Source organism: Sarcophilus harrisii, chromosome 5 (genome assembly GCF_902635505.1).
Source record: "Sarcophilus harrisii chromosome 5, mSarHar1.11, whole genome shotgun sequence".
NCBI classification, from domain to species: Eukaryota; Metazoa; Chordata; class Mammalia; order Dasyuromorphia; family Dasyuridae; genus Sarcophilus; species Sarcophilus harrisii.
The window spans coordinates 283,127,365-283,132,384 of NC_045430.1; the positions used below are offsets into that span (position 1 = coordinate 283,127,365).

At 54.8% G+C, this 5,020-nt stretch overlaps 1 pseudogene; it reads right to left on the reverse strand.

Annotated features, from left to right (window-relative positions):
• Window positions 1-244: 244 nt before the first annotated feature.
• Window positions 245-1,509, reverse strand: LOC116419634 (annotated as a pseudogene).
• Window positions 1,510-5,020: the final 3,511 nt, after the last annotated feature.

The window sequence follows — 5,020 nt, forward strand, 5'->3', positions numbered from 1 at the left end:
AATGAGACATGACATGAGTGGGAAGGGAAATGAGCCCCCATGACACGAGTGGGGAGGGAAATGAGCCAACATGACACGAGTGGAAGGGAAATGAGCCCCATGACACGGGTGGGAAGGGAAATGAGCCCCATGACAAGAGTGGAAGGGAAATGAGCCCCATGACACGGGTGGGGAAGAGAATGAGCCAACATGACACGGGTGGGGAAGGGAAACAGTCCCATGACAAGAGTGGGGAAGGGAAATGAGCCCCCATGACACGGGTGGGGAAGAGAAATGAGCCAACATGACACGGGTGGGGAAGGGAAATGAGCCAACATGACACGGGTGGGGAAGGGAAATGAGCCCCCATGACAAGAGTGGGGAAGGGAAATGAGCCCCCATGACACGGGTGGGGAAGAGAAATGAGCCAACATGACACGGGTGGGGAAGGGAAATGAGCCAACATGACACGGGTGGGTAGGGAAAATGAGGTGCCATTATGCACGTGGGTCAGGGAAATAAGCCCCCATGACACGGGTGGGGAGGGAAGGCGGCAGCCGCCGGGCCTCGCCTCCCCCGCCAGGCCGGGGCTGCGCACAGAACCTTCGCCCTCAGTGCAAAAGAAGCAACTTTTAATAATTCTTTGGTTCGCGTTCGCACGCGTAGAGGGGCGGCCGGGCCGGGCCGGGCCGGGCCGGGCCGGGAGGGCGGGCGCGGGCGCTCACAGCAGCACACAGCGGTGGCTCTTCCTGGGCTCCGGGGGCTCCAGGGCGGCCAGAATGGCCTCGTCAAACACGTTCTTGAGGCCCTTCTGGGTGAGCGCCGAGCACTCCACGTATCTCACGGCGTTGAGGTCTCGGGTCAGCTTCTCGGCCATCTCGGGCGTGACGGGCTTCTGCTTGTCCTTGGCCAGCTTGGCCAGCGTGAAGGGCTCGTCCCGCAGGTCGATCTGCGTCCCGACCAGCAGGAAGGGGGCCTTGGGGCAGTGGTGGGTGATCTCGGGCACCCACTTGTGCTTCACGTTCTCGAAGGAGCTGGGCCGCACCACGGAGAAGCAGACCAGGAAGACGTCGGTCTGCGGGTAGCTGAGGGGCCGCAGGCGGTCGTAGTCCTCCTGGCCCGCCGTGTCGAAGAGGCCCAGCGTGTGCGGCTCCGAGCCGATCATGACGGTGACGGCGTAGTTGTCGAACACCGTGGGCATGTACTCGGACGGGAACTTGTTGGTGGTGTACGAGATGAGCAGGCACGTCTTGCCCACCGAGCCGTCGCCCACCACCACGCACTTGATGGTCTGCAGCAGCGGGCTCATGGCGCGCCGGCCGCCGGCCGGGCTGCGCCGAGGGGGTCCCGGGGCCCGGCTCCGCTCGCTCGGCCGCTCCCGCTTCGGCGCGTCTGGGGCGGATCCGCGCAATGGACGCTTTCGGGCACAAGCTGCGGGCGACCTCGGGTCCCTGCCGGGGGGCGGGCGGCGGCGGCGGCTCGGGCGTTGGGCTCTCCTCGGCTCCGGGCTCGGGGGCGCCGGTCGCACGGGGGGGCCGCGGGGGGCCTCGGGAGGCTGCAACGGTCCTCAACGACCCTGCTCGGGGGCAGCGGGAGAAAGCGGGCGGCTGGAAGCAGGAGGAGAAGCCTGGCGGCTGGGAGCTGAGGCAGGAGGAGAAGCCGGGGGGCAGGAGGAGAAAGCGGGCGGCCGGAGGAGAAACCCGGCGGGGCAGGAGGAGAAAGCGGGCGGCAGGAGGAGAAAGCGGGCGGCTGGGAGCAAGAGGAGAAAGCCGGGGCAGGAAGAGAAACCGGGGGGCAGGAGGAGAAAGCAGGAGGCTGGGAGCTGGGGCAGGAGGAGAAACCAGGCGGCAGGAGGAGAAACCGAGGGGTAGGAGGAGAAAGCGGGCGGCAGGAGGAGAAAGCAGGTGGCAGGAGGAGAAACCCGGCGGGGCAGGAGGAGAAAGCGGGCGGCTGGGAGCAGGAGGAGAAAGCTGGGGCAGGAAGAGAAACCGGGGGGCAGGAGGAGAAAGCAGGAGGCTGGGAGCTGGGGCAGGAGGAGAAACCAGGCGGCAGGAGGAGAAACCGAGGGGTAGGAGGAGAAAGCGGGCGGCAGGAGGAGAAAGCAGGTGGCAGGAGGAGAAGCCGGGCGCCTGGGAGCTGGAGCAGGAGGAGAAGCCGGGTGGCCCGGAGCTGGGGGCAGGCTCCAAAGATGGTCCCATTAAACTGTTTAACCCCGGCCCATACAGCGCCAGCAATCAGGATCCCCGCCCCCTCCCCCCCTCACAACTCTCTTCCCAGGTGCTTGGGGTGGGAGTGGGGGAATAAATCTACCACTGTGGGTAACTTTGTGCCATGGATAGGGGAGAGAAAGAGACAGAGATAGAGGCAGAGACAGGATCCAGAATCAGGATTGTTATTAAAAGATTTCTCCAAATAGGACAGTCACAGGATGAGTGGAGAAGATTTCTTTGAGCTCCTGCGACTGGGCTTCCCTCACAGAGCCCGGCCCTGGCTCGGGTGAGGGGCTGCCATGCTGGGGGGGTCCCGTGCTGTCTTCCATGTCTAACAGTTGCCACCAAAGTCTCTTCAGAGACATCTTGGGAACGTCCCAGTATCATTTCTTCTGACCTCGAGGTGAGGGCGTGGCGAACTCTCTGTCAAAGAGTCTTAGGTAAGTGCATTTGGCTTTGGGACTACCCGGCTGCTCCATGATTTTCAAAGAAAGCAGGGGCTGGAAGGCCGGTCTAGAGAGGTGCCCAGCGTTCTGTCCTCCGCCATCGAGGGCCAGACCATCAACTCAGATGACGGCATCGATCACATGGTAGTTAAAGCTCAAGTGACCCAAAGTGGGGAGAGTCAGGAAGGAGCCGGGTTGCATGATCTTCATGGGCAAGAAGGGAGGCATCGAACACAACCTGTGGCTGAACCACTCCCAAGTGCAGCCTCAACCAGATTCAGATACAACTGGGAAATGTTTAGTTTAATAAAAATATAAAGCAGCATAAAAATATTACAAGTGAAAACTGCATCCACAGGATCTTTACATATGGATTAGTGCCTCTGTTTACCACCAATGGGCTGCACACTGGATTCAATCGAGTAGAGGGAATTGAACAGGATTCCATGTAAAGTCTTTCAGCTGGGTCTAAATTTGCCAAGCACAAAAATGGGGGAGGCCTGAGCAAGGTCTGTGGGTGTTCAGCAAGTCTACAGTGTAACATGGAAGCTCCCCCATGCCCACCTCCAGCCCTGAGTCCTTCATCCCCATCACAACTTGTCTGGGGTATCATCATTCAATTCAGAGCCCTCTGGTTTTAAAAGGAAACCAATAAACGCCGGGGGCTTCCAGAGCCAGGAGATAGGGATGCAAAGAAGGTGGGAGATGAGGAAAAAACAGCAGAAGCTGATGGTCTGAAGAGATCATCTGAGAATCTGAAAGAATGACCCAAGAAAGAGGGAACAGGACTCCCTTTATTGGCGCTCAGGAGCCAAAAGAAGAATGGGTGAAAACTGGACAGAGACAGGTGAAGGCTGGATGGAAGAAAACTTACCCCACAATTACCCTGTCAAAGGTAAAAAGGGGCTGCCCCCACAGGCAATAGGGTCTCTTCACCTCCTTGGCTGGCTGAGCAATCTTACAGAATCTGTTCAGAGAAAAACCAAACCAGGTGACCTCGGAGTCCCTCCCAACTTCAAGATCTTGTGCTTTTTGGAAAAGGGAAAGAAAGGAGAAGTCCAAAGGGGATGGAAGCGGAGGGAAAAGAAACTCAAAGGGCAAGGAGGGGGAGGGAGAGACTGAGGAAGTTAAAATTATATTAAAATAGTGAAAATAGAGACAAGTTAGAATATTTCTTTCTCCAGAATGTCCCTGTTAAGTAGGGAAAAAGAGAAGATGAAAACATAAGGTTTCCAGTTCCAATTGTTTAGTAAAAGAATCAGTTACACCCAGAGAGAGAGTTATGGGAAATGAGTGTGGACCACAACATAGCATCTCCACTCTTTCTGTTATCGTTTGCTTGCATTTTTGTTTTCCTTGTCAAGTTTTTTTTCTTTCTAGATCTGATTTTTCTTGTACAGCAAGATAACTGTATAAATACGTATACATTGGATTGAACGTTTAACATGTATGGGACTACCTGCCATCTAGGGGAGGGGATGGGGAGAAGGAGGAGAAAAATTGGAACAAAAGGTTTTGCAAGGGTCAATACTGAAAAATTACCCAGGCATATATCTTGTAAATAAAAAGCTATAATAAATAATAACTTGAAAAAATATGCATACATATATTGGATTTAACATATACTTTAACATATTTAACATGTATGGGACTACCTGCCATCTGGGGGAGGGGGAACAGGAAGGAAAATGTTGGAACAGAAGGTTTTATAAGGGTCAATGCTGAAAAATTACCCAGGCATATGTTTTGTAAAGTAAAAAAGAAAACACAAGGTTTCCAGCTAAAACACCAGTGCCATGGTGAGTCTTCAAACTGCCACAGCCTAAAGTGGGCAGATTTCCTAGTGCCTTTGGTCTTGCTCTGTAGGAAACACAGACGGGACAACTGCAAGCTTCTCAGCCAGCCGATGCCGGGTTCCCATCCCACGCACTTCCAGGATTATGGTCTCTCCCAAGGGAGGGTCAGCATATTGTGAGCCGCTCATTGAAAAGTCTGTTGTGGCGCCTTTGCTTCCAAACCCAGTTGTTGAGTTTTAACTTGCTTTTTTGACACCAAAAGCTACTTATTGGCTGCTGTCTCCTTAGCTGTCAGTTGGTTTAAGCACAGCCATCTACACCTGCAAAATGAACTGGCTGAGCAAAGTGAATGGTCAAGTAATTAAAGCAGAAAGTCACCTTGGCTTTAATTTGCTTTAATTAATCTCCCCTCCACTCCTATCCCCCTCGTTCTTTCCAAAAGCAACGGAGGCAACTGGTTTTTCTCTACATTTTGGTCCAAGGCGCTAATGACTTCGTCTTTCCCTCCCCTTGCCTGTAGTGACACAGCCCTAGTCACTTAGCCTCTCTCCACTTCAATTCCCTCAACTGGAAAATGAGGGAAATGGTG